The following is a 23,421-nucleotide window of genomic DNA, read 5'->3' on the forward strand; positions in this document are numbered from 1 at the left end:
CCAGTCATGGCCCCCGCCGGGCCAGACCCCCAATCGTGGACTTTAAAAGGAATTTAAAAATAAATAAATAAAAAAAGCCAGAGTGACGCGCCGCCTGCGCATGCGCGCCGGCGTGGAACACAAGGAAGGGAGCACACGGTGCGGCGCAGCAAGGGGGCCCCGGACAGCAGTCCCGGTGGGCCCCGGGCCCCCCAGTCTGACACTGCCCTTATGTTTAGAACTATATGTGTGTGTATATATTTATATATATATATATATATATATATATATATATATATATATATATATATATATATATATATATATATATATATATATATATATATATATATATATATATATATATATATATATATATATATATATATATATATATATATATATATATATATATAGTTGTTCAAAGAAATTGGAAAAAGCGACACTCCGGTTAAAAGAAAAGGTGGTTTATTTCAACAGGTCACTGACCAACATCACCTGACGCGTTTCGGGAGCAACTCCCTTATGAAGTGCGTCAGGGCTGGGGTCCACCGGGTTTTTTTACGGCATCCCTCTGGCCCAGTCCGACTCGGCATCCAAACCGGTGCAGTGCCAGGCCTAAAGTTGAGGGTACCCAAGGCAAGCACCTGTCCCTTCCCCCCACCACGTATCCCTGTGCATCTTGAGCGGGACTATGTTTTTTTTTCCACAAAATGCAATTGTGTCAATGGGTGTTTGTTTGTTTGTTTGCTCTTATCAATTGCATTAGTTTTCCTCTGTTTTTATTCCCAGTCAGGGTCGCTCCACCAATGAGGCAAGTTGAGACACTCGCCTCAGGCGGCAGCGCCCCCCTGGTTGCCAGGGGTGGCAAAAATGCCGCTCCTGGTAAATAAGAGCCAAATTTCCGTTTTTCAACCCGGAAATTTGGCTCTTCTAGTGCAGAGAGAGCAATTGCGCTCTCTGCATTAGCGACATGGACCACCCCGACCCCCTCCGGTGCGAAGTGGACCGCCCCTGACCCCCTCCGGCACTGAAAAGGTTAGTGCCGTGGGGAGGGGTGGGGGCGGCAAACGGAAGGCCGCCTCATGCGACAAAATGCCCAGGATTACCCCTGTTCCCAGTCCAAACGCAACAGAGTCAGTGGGGGTTTCTTTCCACAAAACAAAAAGCACAGCAAAATTTCAGTACGAATTCGCAAATATTTTTTGCCACTTAGGAACGCACCAATTTTGCATCTAAACTGTTTCAGGCAAAAAAACATACAGGTATAGGATCCGTTATCCATAAACACGTTATCCAGAAAGCTCCAAATTACAAGATGGCCATCTCCTATAGACTTCATTTTAATCAAATAATTTTATACGCTCCGGTATGTGCTGGCAGGTACACTATAGTGAATGGGGGGGATTGCAGCTGGTGCAGGGGACTGTGGGAGTTGTATGGGGCGGGGAGTGTGTGCCCCTGATGCCGTACCTCTGTTGGGCCCAGACCCCCTAGTCCAATGCTGCTGGGGACACTGGGTCTAAAAATTCTGAGGCCGTATATAGCAGGGGTCTCATGAAATGTTTGGGGAGCACTGTGAATGGGTGGATTTTCATTAAGGTTAGTGGAGGCTGAGGGGTAGATTTACTAAAGTGCAAAGTGACGAACGCTGGCGACTATTCGCCAGCAGTACCGCCTGCAGGGACTTCGCCGATTTACTAATGGGTGCAGAAGTCACTTCGCTAGCAAAGGAGATAGACGTAGCGAGATTTGCACTCTATCGCCATGTGACTTTTCGCTCTGGCGAATGGACGTTACACCGCAAATTGACTAAAATGCGCATTTTACTGAACGTTACCTCTTTCACCAGACTTGCCTTCGCCAGCTCAGACCAGGCATAGAACTTCCTCAATCTTCAGTTATTTACATCGTATTTTGTGGAATATCTTCTACGTTCCTAAAACGCTGTTCTCTTTTCCTTTTTTCAGGGTGATATGCTGAAAAAGTCCTAAAAAAATATTTTTGTGTAACTAGTTTCCCCATACATTTTCTAACATATGGAATGTAAAGTATACTCATGTGTAGGGCATTTGTAATACCAGCCCTCGTCTTGGCTGGTATTTTCCCGGCTATACTAGTAGTGTACTGCGCAAGGGGCAACCCTAAAAATATATGATCTCTGAGAGAGAATGAGAATGTAAAAATTCTGCTTGTAGTTTATTATCCTGCGTAAGGTTTGTTTGTCCTTCTGCGCTGATAGACTCTCAATGCCTATTTAATAATAAACAGATTAAAATGAAGTGGGCTGCTAACAGATCCAGAAGGTACTCCACTAGCAACTGGTCCAGATGAATAGCCTTCCATTAATTATAATGAGAGTGATTTATTTGTTTTTATAGTGCACACAGTTCTGTAGAACCAGACTTGGGGTTAAACAGTAATACAAAGGAAAATTAGCCAAGGTGCGAAAGACAAGACACTGTTTGAATAATGAAGTCTTTGTGATTTATTCATTGTTTGGTTTAGGGTGGGTAAAATAAAAATAGCATACGGTTTACATGGCTAAAGATTAAATCAGTGCTCTGGCCGCCACCTGACTAAATTTCTGCATGAATATTTAATCATATTGTGTTTTCTAGTTCAACTAAAAAAAATAGGCACAATGTTTTTATTTTATAAGTAGGGTAGACATTCATTTGATTTTTTTTTAATGTCGGTTGTTCAGGACAGTGGCCCCATGTGGCACAGTGGGGGGTGAATCGGGGCTATTAGACGGGACTCTCTTTATGAGGGGGTTTAGTTCTCCTTTAATACTGTAATCAGTTATACTCCATGCTTAATGATGCCACATTTCTTGAACCCGGTGAATTATAGAAATGATGGACCCATGGATTTTAGCATATAAGAATTTGAGATGCAGACCTTATATCAATCTCAATAGAAGCAGTTGTTCTTGTGTTTTTATAGGATAATAAATCTCCTTGGGGACTACTAGTATCCCTATATTTTCCAATAAGCGGTACAGGTATGGGATCTGTTATCCGGAAACCTGTTATTCGGAAAGGCCGTCTCCCATAGACTCCATTATAATAAAATAAACTAAAGTTTAATTTTCCCCCCTTTTTCTCTGTAATAATAAAACAGATCCTTGTATTTGATCCAAGATATAATTAACCGTTAATGGAAGCAAACGCAGTCTATTGGGTTTATTTAATGTTTACATGATTTTCTAGTAGACTTAAGGTATGAAGATCCAAATTACATAAAGGCCCATTATCCAGTAAGCCTTAGGTATGGCATTCTCCAAAACCCTTTATTTAAAAATGTCATCTCCCATAGACTCTACAATTATCATTCAAGTGCAACCGTAGATTATAATCAAATACAATTTTAAAAAATAATTTCCTTTTTCTCTGTGATAATAAAACAGTAGCTTGTACTTGATCTAAACTAAGATATAATTAATCCTTATTGGAAGCAATCCTGTTTTGATTAATTTTTAAATGAGTTTTTAGTAAACTTAGGGGCGGATTTATGAAAGTTCATAGAAAGTTCGTTTCTCCAAATTGTTCATTTTAGCACAAATATACAAATTGTTTATATAGTTGCTTAATCCACAATTCTTTCATAACTTATCAAGTTTGAAAAACCCTAAAATCTACAAGTAAAAATGTACAGCAAGTAAAAGCTGTCGAGGTCATGTAGACCTGAGTGGATTTGATCGGATTTTGTAGCCGAAAATATTGAGATAAATTTGGACTTTGATAAATAACCCCCTTTGTATTCGGATCTTTTAAGAAATTACAAGGCAATCCTGATTTTAGAGAAGTAAAGTTTAATCGTGGTATTAAAAACTTCTAATACCAATAAAACCTGACCTTTAATAAATGGGCCTCCAAAGGTACGGAGATCCAAATTACGAATAAACCCAAGTGTTCTGGATAATAGGTCCCATACCTGTATTATTTTTATATTTTATTATTGGGGTTCCATTATTTCTATTATACACAAGACAGGAGCCATGTGACTAGGGATGCACCGAATCTAGGATTTGGTTCAGGATTCAGCCTTTTTAAACAGGATTCGGATTTGGCCAAATCCTTCTGCCTGGCCAGAAGGTATATTTGCATATGCAAATTAGGGGCGGGGAGGGAAATTGCGTGACTTTTTGCACCAAAACAAAGAAGTAAAAAAATGTTTTCCCCTTCCCACCCCTAATTTACATATGCAAATTATGATTCAGATTCTGTTCGGTATTCGCCGAATCTTTCGCAAAGGATTCAGGGGTTCGGCCGAATAATCCCTACATGTGACGCTAAATTACATCACTTATCACACGTTATGAGGACATGCTTCACAAGTTAATTCTCTGTTCTAGACCGACACTCTCTAAAAGACTTAACAGATCTGTAAATGACTCAATAGCCCCGTGGGCTTGCAATCTAAGCAGCTAAACTTTAAGCAAACATTATGCTTTGGAGAAGTAAAAGCCAGGATTAGGTCATGGGGTTTGCTGTTCTTATGACCTGGAATATTTATGTAGTTTGCAGCGAGGCTGATTTCCTTTAATTCAATTTACAATGGTGAGGGAAAAATAGGGGGTATTGGATAGTGAAATAATATGAGTGTCTCCAGGCCCAGTCCTCTCATCTAAAGCCAAGTGGGCGCCTCGTGTGAGCCTGAGATGTGATACGTCATTTCATACAACGCATTATCCTGTTTAGCCTCAGAGCCGGCTGTTTGTCTAATACCCAAATATCACTGGTTTGGTTCACACAAGATCAGCGCTTGTCACTTGCTGGAGGGAGCAGTGTCAGCAGTTGCCCTTAAATCTCCGATGAAAGGGAATTTACATAAAAGAATTGCCTTTGATGCATCCCCAAGGTTGTGTGCCAGCAGACGGCATTAAAAAATTTATAGTTACATCAAGCTGCCTCTCGGAATTCACTCATGTAGTGGATGTCCTATTATATGGACAGTTGAGCTTAATAGTCATTGTGTATTAAAGCACAGCAAACAACATTGTAGGGAAAAAAGGCAAAACCTTTACTCCACTTTGAAGGCCTCTTCCCTGCATTTGCCAGTTTATTCGTACAGTAAATTAAAAATATGAATCACATCTCTGCTGCCTCCCCAAACACTCATGTTGTCAAGCTTCACGTTGCCTTCATTTGTATTACCTTAATTTAATGTTAATTATGTTCTTCATTTACAAGGAACAAGCAATAGACTTCCCAAGTGGGAATTTTCTTTCCCTGTTTCTTTCTGTATTTCCCCCCCCCCTTCTTTGTGCTATTTTTTACTTGCAGCGTTTATGTTTAATTGGTGAATGTCATTTGCATAGGGCTATGATTGGTTAAAAGGTAGAACTTTGGTCAGGTGGTAACAGTGAATCAGTTTTAACGCAAGTCCCCGGGGGTTTACCATTAGGGAACTAGGTCCTGAGACTTCCCTCAAGAACCTGGAGCATGGCAAGCTTCATGACAGCGACTGCTGAGAGGTAACAACCCACCCTCCCTTCCTTAAAAGAAAACAATCTTAGATGTATTTTTTTTTTTGAAAAAAAGTTTCTGTTTTGAAAGAGATTTATGTATAATTTGTCAACTGCTTCTGCCCGGTGGCAGGGCGGAAGCTTTAAATATTATTAAGGTGGACCGAGAACAATGGTAACAGGTTGGCTGGTTGAATTTTACAGTAAAATGGGTTATTTAATCCAAATTTATCTCGTTATTTTCTAAAATATATACGCCGACCAAATCTACACTGGTTATTTCCCTTTATGTATTGATCCATTTTCCAAAAAAATTACAGTTCAGAAAAACTCGAAAAAAGCGTCAAAATCTTGCGAAAATTCAAAAGTTTTCAGATTTTCTGCCTAAAAAAATCAGATTTTTCAGATTTCTGCCTGAAAACCATGAACCCCAGCGTAGATCAGGATATCTTCCGGACTTACCATTAGGGAACTAGGTCCTGAGACTTCCCTGAAGAACCTGGAGCATGGCAAGCTTCATGGCAAGCTTCATGACAGCGACTGCTGAGAGGTAACAACCCACCCTCCCTTCCTTAAAAGAAAACAATCTTAAGGTGGCCATACACGGGCAGATAAAGCTGCTGATATTGGTCGTTTAGACCAATTTGACAGCTTATCTGCCCATGTATGGGGGCTTCCGATGGGTCTTCCCAATCGATATCTGGCCACACTATCGATCGGGAAGGTTTGATTTTTACCCGACCGACCTGTCGGAGCCCCTTGGCATATCGTAATCAAATTGTTCGACCATAAGGCCGAAAGTTCAAATTACCCCCGATATAGCCATTAGTGGCATATCGGGGAAAGATCCGCTCATTTGGCGATGTCGCCAAACGAGCGGATCTTTGAGTCTGTGGCCAGCTTTAGATGTATTTTTTAAAAAAAAAAAAAAAAAAGCCTGAAGAAGTTTGTTTTGAAAGAGATTTATGTATAATTTGTCAACTGCTTCTGCCCGTGGCAGGGTGGAAGCTTTAAATATTATTAAGGTGGCCCGAGAACAATGGTAACAGGTTGGCTGGTTGAATTATACAGTAAGGGGGGTTATTTAATCCACATTTATCTCATTATTGTCTAAAATATTCGCCGACCAAATCCGCACTGGTTATTTCCCCTTATTTATTGATTTTCTCGAAAAATTACAGTCAAAATCTTACGAAAATTCTAATCGTACAAATTTTTCAGATCTTCTGCCCGAAAAATTACAGTTCCGAAAAACTCTAAAAAAGCGTCAAAATCTAAAGTTTTCAGATTTTCTGCCTGAAAACCATGAAACCCAGCGCAGATCAGGATATCTTCCGGACTTCTCCCACTGACTTATATATAACCTCGGCAGGTCTGAAATGATTCAAACTTTTTCCATCTTCGGGGTATAATAAATCAAGAAAAATTTAGTTTTTTTTTCACTTAAAATTCGGATTATATAGTAAAAAAAAAAATAATTTTTCAAGTTTTTGATGTTTCTGAGACTGTATCTATGTTAAAGTTTAAAGATTTACTGATGAGTTAGGCCTTTTCCTCTAATAATTTGGTGTTGTGTATTTATTTTTTGTATCCGGTACTGCTTACCATCCCATGGGGCAATGTGGCTAATGTAATCTTGCATTTTGTATTGGTTTCTGTATGAATCTGTTGGTGTCTGACAGTTGGTTCCATCCACCAAAACACCAGTTGCCCAAGCTCATTAGAGCTGGTCAACCTCATAGCAGTGAAGACTTCACACCATTTAAATATGCTCATACAACAATGTTTCAACCTAATTTGTGTACCTACCCATCCATTTACATCCATTTCATACAGTTTAGCTATTATAATTAGATGACGCAAATCCATTATATGGTAATATTTTATCAATATTTCTGAAAAACATACAAATGTTTGTGCACAATCCAAGCAAACTTACAGCTAACAAATAACATTATCTTTAATGTTAAGCCAGGGGTCAACAACCTTTTTTACCCGTGAGCCACATACAAATGTAAAAAGAGTTGGGGAGCAACACAAGCATGAAAATGTCCCTTGGGGTGCCAAATAAGGGCTGTGATTGGTTATTTGGTAGTCCCTATGTGGACTGGCAGTCTACAGGAGGCTCTACTTGGCACTATACTTAGTTTTTATGCAATTAAAACTTGCTTTCAAGCTTGGAATTCAAAAATAAGCCCCTGCTTTGAGGACCCTGAGAGCAACATCAAGGGGGATGGAGAACAACATGTTGCTCATGAGCTACTGGTTGGGGGTCACTGAGTTAAGCCAAGCCTAGCATGATCTAAGGAGATGTTCTCTGCTGAAGACAGATTGCAATTTATTAGTGAGGCAGGTAAGTTTCTTCTACTGGTAATAGTTTCTCCCTGGGGAACAGGCAGCTACTGTATTCTAATGAATGGACTGCAATCATTTTCTAAGCAGAAACAGCTTCACTATCTTCTACTTATTCCAAATGGTACGTACTTAGGATACAAATTATCAACAGTTTTATCAGTGTGTGTGTATGTGTATATATATATATATATATATATACAGGCACTTCTCACATTCACACATCAGCTATTTTTTGGCATATTAAATGGCAAGCAGTACTTAGCATCTAATATGAATGTCACCGTTGTTTGCAAAATTCTTCTAAGGTTTCAAGGTGCAAATTACAAAAATGCTTTAAACACGAACGGACCGGAGTAAGCAATGATGTTAATTTAACAAGTATTTATTAATGAAAGAATCCAACTGGAAAATGAAAACGAGTGTACGACTCTGTTATATTATCTCAAAATAAGGCAAAAGTACAACAGCTGCTTGTACAAGCAAATTCCTTAAATAAAATAAAATACATTGAATATTTAACTCCTCATTTTGCAGGGAATCTGATCAGATTGATGTAATATTTGTCTATTAGTCTATGGTAAGTTGTTTTCTTATCTTTTTGCTATGAACTCAACACAGTAACTTGGGCAATGTGGACAACTAAGCAACGTATGTCTTAGTGCAGTACTGTTTCTTGTTTTCCTAGGGAAAATGGTACATGTTAAAACCTAAATCAAGGACAAAGTCAAGTAACCAAAGCATAGATCGAAACAGGCAAGAACAAAGGGATGTGGCCAGAACCAGTAGAGCCTGTGTAGGAGGCTAACAAGATGTCCTCATGTCATTGACCTAAGAAGAGGAAGAACAGGGTGTAGGCAAATTGAAGGCTTATGGGTTTGTTTTAGTTCACTCTGGTTTAGTATGAAAAAACTGTGGTTTAGTATGGAAATCTGCATGCAGAGTATTTTTTTCCCTCTAATACCAGATTTAAATAAGCTGATTCGTTCTTATATTCTGTTATACCTAGGGTTACCACCTTTTAAAAAAAAATTTACTGGCCATGGTGGGGGGCAGAAAAGAAAGGGGCGGGCGTTACACAAAAGGGGCGGATCCGACGAGGGTGCCGCAAAGGGGGCGGAGCCATGGGTAGTAGTGTCACAAAAGGGGCGGGCCATGTGGAGTAGCGTCACAAAGGGGCAGGGACACCGCCCGAAGCCGACGAAAATGTAAGTTTTCATCGGCGGGCAGGGGATTTTATGAATGGTATTACAAATTACCGGCAGCTACATAAATTTGTAAATTTGTAATACTGGCCCCGGCCCTGGCAGGTGTTTTACCAGCTAGGCCGGTAAAATACCGGCCGGGTGGCAACCCTAGTTATACAGCATTTTGCCTTTGTGAATAAAACTGCCTCTGCTTGAGTATGGGTTGGGCCTAAATTGTCTACAAGAGGAAATGCAGGATAATGTTCCTAATGGTCAGAAAATATTGAACTGCGGGGTATCCTTTAGGATTCTCCAGTTTGATACTTGATGAATCAGTCTCTTGGGATTATTTACTAAACTCAGAATGCCAAAAACCCGAAAAATTTGTGTTTTTTTATTGTATAAAATCTGAATTTTTAGTGAAAAAAGAAATCACAAACTTTTTGGAATTTATAAAAACCCCAGAGAATGAAAAAGTCAGAATCTGAAAATCTGGCATCTCAGACCTGTCAATGTTGCATATTAGTCAATGGGGGGAAGTCCCAATGATTTTTTGATGTGCGCTGGGTTTCGTGCAATACTCCCAAAGTTTTCAAGAATTTTCAGGCAAAAAGCATAAGAAATCGGTGTTTTCGGGTGTTTTCGGGTGTTTTGGAAAGAATTCCAAAAAATTTGTAAAATTCGTATTTTTCATGTTTTTTTCAGATTTTTTCCTGCAAACAAAATTTTCGGGAAAGTGTATTAAGAAATAAGCCAAAAAACCCATGCGGTTTTTTTTTCCAGAAAAAATTTATATAAATTCGGACTTTGATAAATAACCCCCCAAGTATATAAACTACAATCTACCAAGTGGTGTCCTTATAAAGCCAATAAACTTCCCCCACACTCAGCCTGTGATGTCTGTTATTGAGATGAACTTAATAACAGACATCATTTAGAGACAAGATGCCCTTCAAAATCATTAATATTCTCTAAACCAGTGATCCCCAACCAGTGCTTCGAGCAAGATGTTGCTCCCCAACCCATTGGATGTTGCTCCCAGTGGTCTCAAAGCAGGTGCTTATTTTTGAATTCCAGGTTTGGAGGCAAGTTTTGGTTTAATAGGAACCAGGTGTACTGCTAAACAGATCCTACTGTAGGCTGCCAGACCACATAGGGGCTACCAAATAGCCAATCACAACTAGTGATGGGCGAATTTATTCACCAGGCGCCAATTCGCGGCGAACGTCAGCATTTCGAATAAATTCGTGAATTTGCCATGAAAATTCGTTGGTGTCAAAGTTTTTTCTACACCGTCGGCTATCAAATGCCCATTGACTTTAATGGGCACCGGCGTCATCTTTGGTGCCGGCACCCATTTTGACGCCGCTAAATTGTGACAGGCGCCAAAATCTGCGTTTTGCTAATTTTTCGCCCGTTTCGCGAATTTCACAGGAAATCGTTTAGGTCCTGGTGGCATCCAAGTAGCTGAGGGCTCCTCCTGAGGCCAAAGGCTGTCACACTACTGGTGAAGCACGAGCCGAGACCAGGATGCTTGGCATTTGTTCTGGTGTTGGGTGCCGACCGTGACATGAACTCACCAAAATGAGCATTGGTAGATACTGCCCCAAACAACTGCAAGAAAATAACATTACGTACACTGTTGTTTGCTACTTTGGCTCCATTTTTTTCTACACCCTGTATATTCCAACAGAGAGCACTGTGGATAATTTCATCTTTATAAAAAGTCAGGGGAATTGGTCTATTGGTTTCATATATTCTTGTCTATTACATGGGGCTGCTTGTTTAAATAACCTGTCCTTTCTCAAGAATGGTTAAGTAAATGTGCATTAGTTAAGCAAATATACTAATTAGTCCCTGCAGTACCTTCCATTTATCCTTTCCACCCTCCTTAAATACCTACACCAAAGGCTCTTCCATTATTCTCTGAGTGTTTCGATGTATAAATTAAGGCACACTGACCTTTTTTTCATTTAAATACTAATGCTCTTAATGTTTTTTTGTTTTCCTTTTTAATTACACTCTTCCAATACACTCAGGCAAGATACACTTTAATTCTCAGTTTATCACATCTCTGCTGGAAACTAGCGGGGAAAAAAACAAGTTAAAGAAATCTAACATAAACAGGACAGTAATTCTTATCAGACATCTCCAGATAATTCGCCTGTAACGATCTACACAATTTATTTTCTTAATTACAAGTTGACAGATTTTCTTAGGGGTATTTCATAACTTATTCTTGCAGATTTCTTTAATCGAATGGCTCATAGCTCTGGTCCTAAGTGAATAGTCTTATGTTATGGATGCTATGGATTTAAGCTGTGGCCTGAACTTGCTATATATATATATATATATATATATATATATATATATATATATATATATATATATATATATATATACACTGTAGAAAAGACCAGCAACACCGATATATTTTGTGCAAAAATTCAAGTGTATTGAAGATGCATGTACAGCCAACGTGACGTTTCGGTCCTCTCAGGGACCTTTCTCAAGGCAACCATGTCTATATCACCAAACGATTTAAATACCCCAACCCCCTTGTCAATAGGAAATGACATCATCACATCAAGGTGCTGTAACATAGTGAATATAGCGAAATGTAAAATAGTATTAAAACAATATCCATACGATCACTCAATGATAATGAGCATCTGCTTGTGTCCCGTGTCCACCTAAATTAATAAAATACATATAAGTTATAATTAAAGTGCATCAAGTGCATGGTATAAATAAAGATTAAAAATTCATCTAGCATGTGTTATACATATATATGTCGGCCGAAACAATTACAAGTGCCCGTGTAAGAATTTAATACTATATACAATCTAAAAACAATGATTAAATTATCAATGTCGGAAATGACCAATGTGGACCTATCAAATTATATTCCCATATATTTTTTAGTCAATGCAATTAATCTTGCTCGAAAAGACTTTTTACGGTCCAGGTCATGTCATTACTAGTGATGGGCGAATTTATTCGCCAGGCGCGAATTCGCGGCGAATTTGCGCGATTCGCGGCAGGCGAATAAATTCGCGAAACGCCCGCGAAAATTCGCGAAAAAATTCGCCGGCGTCAAAAAATGTTTTTCGGAAAAACGGACGCCGGCGTCAAAAACGGGCGCCGGCGTCGGAAAAACGGGCGCCGGCGTCAAAAACATGCGCCGGCGTCAAAAACGAGATGCCGGCGCCGTTTCGCGAATTTTTCGCCGTTTCGCGAATTTCGCGCGAAATTCGCAAATTCGCCCATCAGTAGTCATTACATCACTACTTCCAGAAAGGTGTTCCCACTACAAGCTTACATACTACAACCTCCAGTACCAAGTTTTGTTCCCACATTTAAGTATATCTGTGTGTCCCCGTTAAGTAATATGTCTATCCATTGCTTATTTTCTAAAATTTACAATTCATTCATAAAACTAGTGGGAAACCCTCTCACAGAAAACAATTTAAAGATAAAGAGCTGTTTAAGCCTTTGGGGGCCACACAATTCAGTTCGTATGTCCAAAACGCCTCCCTCTGAAGTAAGATACGGTCTGTATCTCCCCCTCTGGGTGGGTCGGCAATCCAGTCTATGGGCATACACTTGAAGGAAGATGCCGGGTGCAGGTCCACATTGGTCATTTCCGACATTGATAATTTAATCATTGTTTTTAGATTTTATATAGTATTAAATTCTTACACGGGCACTTGTAATTGTTTCGGCCGACATATATATGTATAACACATGCTAGATGAATTTTTAATCTTTATTTATACCATGCACTTGATGCACTTTAATTATAACTTATATGTAATTTTATTAATTTAGGTGGACACGGGACACAAGCAGATGCTCATTATCATTGAGTGATCATATGGATATTGTTTTAATACTATTTTACATTTCGCTATATTCACTATGTTACAGCACCTTGATGTGATGATGTCATTTCCTATTGACAAGGGGGTTGGGGTATTTAAATCGTTTGGTGATATAGACATGGTTGCCTTGAGAAAGGTCCCTGAGAGGACCGAAACGTCACGTTGGCTGTACATGCATCTTCAATACACTTGAATTTTTGCACAAAATATATCGGTGTTGCTGGTCTTTTCTACAGTATGTAATCCTTTTTTTTACCCTGCACCCGACTTTGAAACAGTTTAGCGGAGTGCGGCCCCACAGGAACTTTATGTTATACTGCTTTGCAGTTTGGCCTGCACCTGCACAAGATCCTTTTTGTACTTTTACGACTAAGAGAATTCTCAAGCCCTCAAGCAATATGGAGAAATCCTCACAGCTTGATTCCAACTACAGACCGTTTACAACCGAGGAAGTAGACAAGATACTTTTCACAGAAACATTCAAAGATACGTTTGGAGATTTGGGCTCTAAAGAAATATACCATGTGTTAAATATTGGGTATTGGAAAAATGGTTATATTCCAGTATTGATTAAGTTTGAATATGTTTCATTTGTGCACTCATGACTTGTCATTCACACATCCTTCACACACTGGTTCCCATACTCTATTTATTCCCTAAGTCAAATGGATTAGGTTACAGGAAACGTATGGAATGTCTTATGGGTAGGCTGGGGGAGGTGTATCTCACAGATTTTGAATAAATTCCTGAACAAAGAGAAGTTCGCTCTGACACTGGACACAGACACACACACAGACACACACTGACTCTCACATAATACAGACATACACAAAACTTTTATACAACATATTGATACATACATATTATTTTGGTAGGCTGTCAATAGAGCATTTGACTGGCTAGATATTTGTTAATTTGTATGTATTTTCTGTAACACATTTTTACACATTAAATATATTTAAATATCACCTTGGTGAGTTGTGTTTGTTGACCATAGAACTTATACAAATTATCTAAAAAGACAATAGTTTCTAACAGATGGCGAGCCTAGTCAGATTATAGACCTGGACATTAGACATATACACATTCTGTCAGCTTCAAAAGGGGGACAGGAGGGTGTAGCTGAACTAAAGCTTCCAGATGTCTATATGAGTAAAAGAACCTAGAAGTATTTTGTGTAAGTATTACAGGCATTGACATAATTGCGGACGCAGTGAGAAAGATTCTGCTTTCCGGTGAGTATGGATTTTCTTGATAATTTGGCTAATAAGAGCAAATTCAAGTTTGATATCCCTCATAGTGTTATGTCTGATGCAGAGATATGGTCAGATCTGTATACTCAATGTATGAATGCTAATGTGTTGGTAGAGAGAAAAGATATTTCATTTTCCAGATTGAAACATAAAATCCAGAATGTAATGCTATTAGTGAAAACGTTTAATACTTTAATGTGCTCAGAGAGGAAGGAAAATGATGCAGGAAAGATTATTGCTCCAGATAAGAGAGAAGTAGAATGTGACAGAGTTAGCAATGACTGTCTGGCTAAGGAAATTTCTAAGCATGAACTTAGACTGTCAGAAATAGAGTCAGTTTTGCAAAGGAATAACCAGGTTTCGGTTATTACAAAGGAACAGAGATCCATGTTTGTTCCGGATCTCAATAATCCAGAATTAGACTATGACAGGGCGAAACTGCAATTAAAAATTAATAAACAGTTATTTAAAATTGTGAAAGAGATTCCACATTTCAACCCCAAGTTAAATGTCCTCAGGATTTCTGATTTATTTGAGTCTCATATAGAGAAATATGATTTAAGTGAGGAACAAAAGAACAAAGTTTTTAAACTTTGGGTGCCAATACAGATTTGCCATAGGTTATCAATACCAGTGACTGAGCCAGGGATTGATATAGATGGGAATCTAATATATGGCTCTAGAAGGGAGAGGCTTTTGCAACTTAATTATATAATTAATGGAGAAGAGTTTTTTAACACTGCACTGCTTAATGATCTGAAGACCTCCATAGACGATGACCCCTTTGTGTTTATGGGTATATTTGAGCAAGCGTACAGGCTGGTTATGGGTATTGGTGAAGATCAAGTTCCTGAAGAAATGGTGAGAGTTTTTGTAAAGAAGTTTCAATACTTAGATACAGGAGCTGTTGTCCGTGCTTCAATGTTTAACACTCTTACAGAAGCAGCCACTTACATTGATAAGTATAGGAGACATCTTGTACTGCAGAGCTCAGACCCCTCAAACAAACATGTGATCAGGGAAATATGCCAGTTACGTAAAGCCAAAACACAGAATTATAAATATTCTACTTGTAATTTCTGTCATCGTTTTGGGCATTATGAAAAAAGGTGCTATAGAATGAAACGTTTAAAACGGAAAATATATCATACTGATAAAAATTCCGGGCTGATAAATGAGAAAGTTCAGGCGAAGCAACTAGATGCACAGAATGGCCACTCCCAATGTCCCATAGACAGACCAATCTGTCCTTACAAAAGACCTAGGGCTGAAGACAAAAGGAGTTACTCTTTGTTAATGAAAACAAGGAATGATTACTGAATAGGGCTAAAGAAATGTTAGTACTTATTCTTTAAAGGTTTGAGAAAGTGTGAGTAAATAAATATGATTGGATACAATTTTTAAGAAAGTAATATTTACATGGAAATATGCAGTAATGATCGTAATGTGTTTTACTATATAGCAGGAAAGGTGAAGTTTAATATGTATTAACTGTTTTATACTGTAGAATATCTTCTACTCCCAACTCGCTCTTTAGACAAATGCCAGTTTAAGATTATTAAATAGCTATTTTGTCAGTGGAATTATAAATATCAATATTGTATCATGATTTATTGTCTAGCTTAAACTGTATCTATATGCAGTATGGGTTCTGTAGAGCTATATTTTGTATATAGCCTAAACATTAGAAGGTAACTTTTTATAATTTATAACCAAATGTTGTATTGGTTATAAGAAAGACTGGGAAGATTTAAAGGAAATCCAGTGAGTAAGTTGAGAATGATTTTTTGTAAGTTTCAAAACAATTTGGTGCATCTTGGCACCAGCACTGTTTTCATGTCTGGATTCCAATCTACCCACCCCCATCCTTGGGTGTCATGTTATGTTTTTTTTTTAACCAGAAAAAAAGTATATTTTACTTCCACTGATCTAAATATCTTAATTAGTAATATCCATAGAACTTCAAGTGGGACTGATATTGATGTTTCATAATCAAATCAGATTGACAAATGTTTAGATGTTGACTTGGTTTTTTCCAAATTATAAATTTATACATTGCATATTCTAAATTGTAAGATTTGGCTCTAAAGAGCATACTAGTAATGCTCAGGTTACACCACTGAGTGATTTACATAACTGTTCAACCAGAACATGGTGTTTATGTAATGAACATATGTCTACAGTATAAAAGGGGGGCAGATAGACAAATCTTATTTCCTAAATACTGCATTATATTTCCATGTAAATTGCTAATAAATTTAGGGACACTAATTACAGTGATTTTTTGGTATATTTGCAAATGATGCAATTATTTCACTTACCTTTGCTGAATAAGTACAGAGCTAAAAGATTAAATACATCTTAGTATATAATGGGATTTGTATGTTTCACATGTTTTCACATAAAAATATAACAAATTTAAGTGTGAGGCAGGAAGCATTGGAACAAAAGCATTTGATAGTGGGATTCACAAGAAAGTAAAGGCTAAAGCTTAGACCCTGAGTTATTTGTAACAGGATATGTAAATGTTGGAAAGATACATTTCATGAAGGACTAAAGAATTTTGAGACCAGTAACTTTTTGTTTGTTAAATGAAATGTGTTCTAACTTGTTATGATTATTGTAGGATCTGGATTCCTTTTCCACATTAAAGCATCATGGATAAAGAGGATATAAAGGAGAAGCTTTCTTGTAGTACATAATGGGGGAAAGTATGCATGATATGTAGATTTGTGTGAAAATTATTTTTACATTGTTAAATGTAAAGACTAACATGAGCATGTTTGCATGGTAGTAATGTAATAAACTCTAATATCAACTAATTTTTCTTAGTTGACTATACTATGCATAACTTTTATTTTTTTAGGTGCACATATGGAAATCCTGCGCAGGTCAATGAATTGGCAATTTTTTTTTCTTTTTGAACATACATAATAACGTACGTATTGATATGATCAGGTTAAGGAAAAGGAATTTAAAGAGTACTCTATATACATCTTATAAACCTTTGTTAGTTTGGATTATTATATGAACTGGCCAGTCATGTGATAAAATATTTGAAACTGTCAAAGATATTTGTAAGATGTATATGTTCAATAACCATGGAAGTGATGAATATGGATCCATTATATTATTAATAACAACTTTTTCTTTGAAAGATTATGAACTGTAAATATATAAGTTTAGGTTTGGTTAATCCTATTGTTGTGATATACAATATGAATTCAAGCTCAGAATTGTTTTTTATTCATAACAGGGAAAAAGTAATGTCCATGAGCCTTTGTTCTGAAATTGTCAGAAATCTAACCTATAGTACCATACTACTATAGTATCAATATCATTGTAGTCAAAACCTTGAACTGGTTTCCTACAGAGATGAGTAGTTCAGCAAGGGATTAGATAATTTAAGTATGAAATGTATCTAGAAAGATAGTTTTATAGAAATGTCATCCTTGAGGTATATTTCTAAGATGTGTTATTTGAACAACGGTCAACTTTTATGCAGACAGAATTTATTAAAGCATGGGGCAAATGCTGGGAATAGCATTTTATTTGAACATACAACTCCTATATCATACATGGATTTCATTTTAGTGTTCTTGAGGGTACATTTAACTGTGACTAATGTTTAAGGTGGTCTACAAAATGGAATACACTTATTTTGACTATGTACAGTTATTTGCTTTAATAACCGATATCTGATTTATTGGTTGGATACCTTTGGTTTTAAGAATGTCTTGAACATATGGGTTTTGGGATCAAATGACATGAGGTCACATAGTTGACCTTTGGTAATTAAAGCTCATGAGAACTGTGGGACATATGTTTTTTTTTATGATACGTGTTCCGAATTAGTTTTGACTCCATTCTTATAAACATTAAGGAAAACAAGAAGAACTCAAGATAACCGTAAAGTGCTTTCTTTCATCAGAGAAAACAATTAACTTTGCTTCTTACAAACATGATATTTATAGGACAATGTATATTCTCACCACTATTTGCAAAAATAGGAGAACTGTTTGTTTCCATGTCTAATATATCTGCTGTGCAAAGTAAAATTAAAGCTAGGAATTAATTAAATACACATATTAATAAAGTTTCCCTTCACATGTAATTATACTGAAACCAGGATTTAGATATTGTTTACAACATTTTTAAGGAAAGGTTAAAATGGACAACTACTTTTTATATGGACTCATATGAATGTTTTATTTTATCCATTGGGAATGTGAATACATAGTTTATGTTTGTTAATATTTTGTTTTTTTGGTATTCACAAAAGGTTTAAGTGATTTCACTGTGGAGGACATTGTTTGAATGTGAGATGTATTTAATATACAGTATAATATCATATTCATGAGAATGGCATGGTAAGACAGTGATAGTAGTTTAGATTAAATAAATAAGTGCATCTTTTGCACTAGCTATAGATCGAGATGGATGAAATTCTGTGAGACTATGGAAGAGACAATCGACAATGGAAGAGGAGCACCATCGTTCAAGGAGAAATGCAAGTTCCAGAAGTAAAGTTGTTTGTAATACGGACTGTGATTAAGGATGACTTAACTGAAGGATATCAATAATTTCATGAAAAATTATTTTCATTCTGAACTATAAGAACTTTTTACAAAGTGTCTCAATCTTTTTAAATTTGCCTTTGTCTGGTTCCATTACTGAAAGTCTGCAGTTTTCCAAGAGCCTGCCAAAGACTGTGGTGTTTATTGCTTATTCAAGTCACACCTTCGTTTCACACTGTATGGACTAAAATATGATTGTTCTGTATCAGGGTAACTGCAAAGTGACCAGGGGCCTTAAAAAATGGCATTGATAATACATGTACTGGTGCAATTCCCTGATTCTATACAGATGATTCATGATTGATCAACTATGGAAGTCAAGGCTTACATCTGCCAGACCCAACTGGACCAAAGGGTCGTAGGAAGCCTCTGCATAGGCAAAGAACACACACATCTGTCATCAATCACAGGAGGAATGTTTGCCATATATTGTGTTGCAAAAGAAATGAAATGACTGTAACTTTGTGAAATTGACTCCCAGAACAGAGTACTTGGCTCTTAATTTTCCATTTTTGATGTTTATGGATACATTTTATTGCAAGATCGTGAAAGGTGTGATAAAGAATTCAATGTCAACTGCAACTAAACACAGTGCTATGAGTAAAGGCTGTAATGAAAGATTTTTAAATCCACATCAGGAGGACATGATTGAATAACTAGAAGATGGAACCAACTTTAGAATATAGATAGGATATTTTTAATTCTGGTGAACTATCACTACTTACCATCTCATTACATGATATTAAATCAATTATGTTATGCATCAGACTTTGGAAATATGAAAACATTTCTGGATGTCTTTTGGGATGTAGTTTGAAGGACTATGGGATAATATGTTCTTGGCAAGTCAAATGTGCAAAGGGGGATTTGTTAAATATTGGGTATTGGAAAAATGGTTATATTCCAGTATTGATTAAGTTTGAATATGTTTCATTTGTGCACTCATGACTTGTCATTCACACATCCTTCACACACTGGTTCCCATACTCTATTTATTCCCTAAATCAAATGGATTAGGTTACAGGAAACGTATGGAATGTCTTATGGGTAGACTGGGGGAGGTGTATCTCACAGATTTTGAATAAATTCCTGAACAAAGAGAAGTTCGCTCTGACACTGGACACAGACACACACACAGACACACACTGACTCTCACATAATACAGACATACACAAAACTTTTATACAACATATTGATACATACATATTATTTTGGTAGGCTGTCAATAGAGCATTTGACTGGCTAGATATTTGTTAATTTGTATGTATTTTCTGTAACACATTTTCTACACATTAAATATATTTAAATATCACCTTGGTGAGTTGTGTTTGTTGACCATAGAACTTATACAAATTATCTAAAAAGACAATAGTTTCTAACACCATGAACTGCTGAGATTGCGTAAGAGGGAAGTTGAACTACATTTACATGGGGTCTCCCTCTCTGAATATTATAGGGAGAAAAGGATTCCCCGAGGATTCCGCATCAATAATATGCCCACCATTGGGCGCAGTAACCCAGATTTCTGTAATCGTTGGTGTGCCGCACTAGACCGGTGCTCATTGGAGCTAATACTACTGGTGGTAGAGGAGACAGGCCGTGAACTAAAATCTATACGTGGGGACATACTGCAGTTTGAAACTGACAATCAGAACACACTACAATTGGACAAGGATAACGATTGGCTTACCAAAATACAGGAACAGGTAGCTCGCTACAAGAGTGACATATTAGCGTACAAACGCTCGAAATTCCTTAGAGTCCAGCAGGATTACAAGGAGAGCAGCGTGTACCGATGGCGCCATGGAGGGAGACCTAACATGCAACGTCGCAGGGTGATGACGCAACGCGTGAGGAGGCCGCTTGGATACGCGTCCAGCAGCGCAGAATCGGAAGAGGACAAAGACGTGGAGATGCGTCCATCGCAGGAGGTTTTTTTAGATGCCGAGCAGCCCAAAGACACAGGACCCGAACCAAGCACAGACGTGGGGGCCGAAAACATAAGAAACAGGGGCCGTGGCAGACCGCCCCGCAGGGGGGGCAGGCCGCCTGTGAGCAGACGGTGATTAACCTCTCGAAACACCAACTGACGGCAGTGGAGGTAAGCATATTGGCTAAGGGCTTATCCTATGTCCCCTCCACATTATCGCACAACTTTAATATCATTGTGGATAACTACAAATTCTCCCGTAATTTGAGGCTCAAGGAGCATTTTAAGATGCAGGACAATATTATCAAAACAGGGGATGAAAGGAGCACAATATTTAGAGCTAAAAGTGACTTTGATCCTGTGGTGCCAAACATATCCCTACGAACTTATTCTCGCATGATTGATGCAGCTGTGGCAGACTTCCCACAGCAGGTACAACATAGGGGCAACCTCACTAAGGAGGAACGTATTGCCCTTAAGAGCTTACAAAAGAACATTGATATAATTGTAAAGCCGGCTGACAAGGGAGGAGCGGTGGTCGTAATGGACTATGACTATTATAGATCTGAAATATTGCTGCAATTGTCAGATGCAAAGTGTTATCGTAGGCTAAATTTTGACCCCACATCTACCTTTCAGGCACAGCTTGGGAAACTGCTAAGGGATGCTTGCATGCATGGCTGGATCACGGAGACTACACACGATGGATTGACCGTGGCTCATCCGGTAAGACCGGTGATCTATTCATTGCCTAAAATACATAAAAACCTGAAACAACCCCCAGGGAGACCTATCATATCGGCTAGAGGGTCACTGACAGAAAAGATATCAAAATATGTTGATATGCTTTTGCAACCCATAGTGAAAAACTTGGGGTCCTACATACAGGATACTACGGACTTCCTAAAATTAATTGGCAGTATAAATTTGGGTGATATGGACTTTCTGTTTGTGACTATGGATGTCCATAGTTTATACACATGCATACCTCACGAAGCGGGCATACAAGCAGTAAAAGAATGCATCAGTGGAAATTCCCTGTACACTGGCCCCCCAACGGAATTTGTGGCGTCTTTGTTGGAGTTCATTCTATATAAGAATGCCTTTAAATTTGAAAATAATTTCTTTCTACAATTAACTGGAACCGCTATGGGTTCAAATGTAGCTCCTACATACGCCAACATCTACATGCACCTGGTATGAAACTCACTACATATATTGTCACCCCGCCTTTCGCAGATATGGTGGGTACTATCGCCGTTTCATCGACGATGTGTTTTTTCTTTGGTATGGCCCCGAGGAGAGCCTATTGGAGTTCGTAGGTGAATTGAATGATGCGGTATCTCCCATCAGGTTCACAATGCATAGGAACAAACACTCCATTGACTTTTTAGATGTAACGGTGTATAAGGATCTATACTCTAACCGGTTGGATACAAAAATATCCCGGAAGCCCAAGGACAGAAATTCCCTTTTGCACTTTTCCAGTAGTCATCCTCGCCACCTACTGAACTCCTTACCTAGGTCGCAAATGATCAGGGTAGTTCGTATTACAAGTAAGGAGGAGGAGAGACGTGAGGCCTTGAATGTGATGGCCAAGCAATTCCTGGAAAGGGGGTACCCATATAAGCTTATTATGGACACAAGGGAGTGGGCGGAGACACTGGACCGTGAGGCAATGCTGAAGGGGTCGGTGCGGGTTAAAAGCACCAGGGATGATGTCCTTAACTATATGACAGTGTATGATGCACGCACACCTGTGATCAAAAAATCTATTTTGCAGCACTGGCCTATTGTGAAATCGGACGTTGACTTAACAGCGATTAATCGCAGAAGCATTACTTTTGGACACAGGAGACATAGGAACCTAAAGGAGCTCCTTTCACCTACGGATCCGGTAAGCAAATACATGCCAGCTGCTAAAATAAATAGAATGGGGGTCTTCAAATGTGGCAATTGTGTCATGTGCAACTGCTTAATTGTGGGTGATTCATTCTTTCATCCACACACTGGAAAGAGATACTCTATTAGGCACAGACTCACATGCACTTCCCGTAATGTAGTGTATATCATAAAGTGTCCTTGCGGACTATTATACTGCGGGAAGACCTGCAGACAGTTAAAGGAGAGGATCAGCATGCACCGTGCAACTATAAGAGCAGCCCTAGACCCTAAACCTAAGATAGAGGGGAAGCAGGATATTTCAAGGCAACCTGTGGCACAACATTGGCTTCAAGAAAAGCACCCGGCATCTTCCTTCAAGTGTATGCCCATAGACTGGATTGCCGACCCACCCAGAGGGGGAGATACAGACCGTATCTTACTTCAGAGGGAGGCGTTTTGGACATACGAACTGAATTGTGTGGCCCCCAAAGGCTTAAACAGCTCTTTATCTTTAAATTGTTTTCTGTGAGAGGGTTTCCCACTAGTTTTATGAATGAATTGTAAATTTTAGAAAGTATGCAATGGATAGACATATTACATAACGGGGACACGCAGATATACTTAAATGTGGGAACAAAACTTGGTACTGGAGGTTGTAGTATGTAAGCTTGTAGTGGGAACACCTTTCTGGAAGTAGTGATGTAATGACATGACCTGGACCGTAAAAAGTCTTTTCGAGCAAGATTAATTGCATTGACTAAAAAATATATGGGAATATAATTTGATAGGTCCACATTGGTCATTTCCGACATTGATAATTTAATCATTGTTTTTAGATTTTATATAGTATTAAATTCTTACACGGGCACTTGTAATTGTTTCGGCCGACATATATATGTATA

This window comes from Xenopus laevis, chromosome 7S (assembly GCF_017654675.1).
Source record: "Xenopus laevis strain J_2021 chromosome 7S, Xenopus_laevis_v10.1, whole genome shotgun sequence".
Classification (NCBI taxonomy): domain Eukaryota; kingdom Metazoa; phylum Chordata; class Amphibia; order Anura; family Pipidae; genus Xenopus; species Xenopus laevis.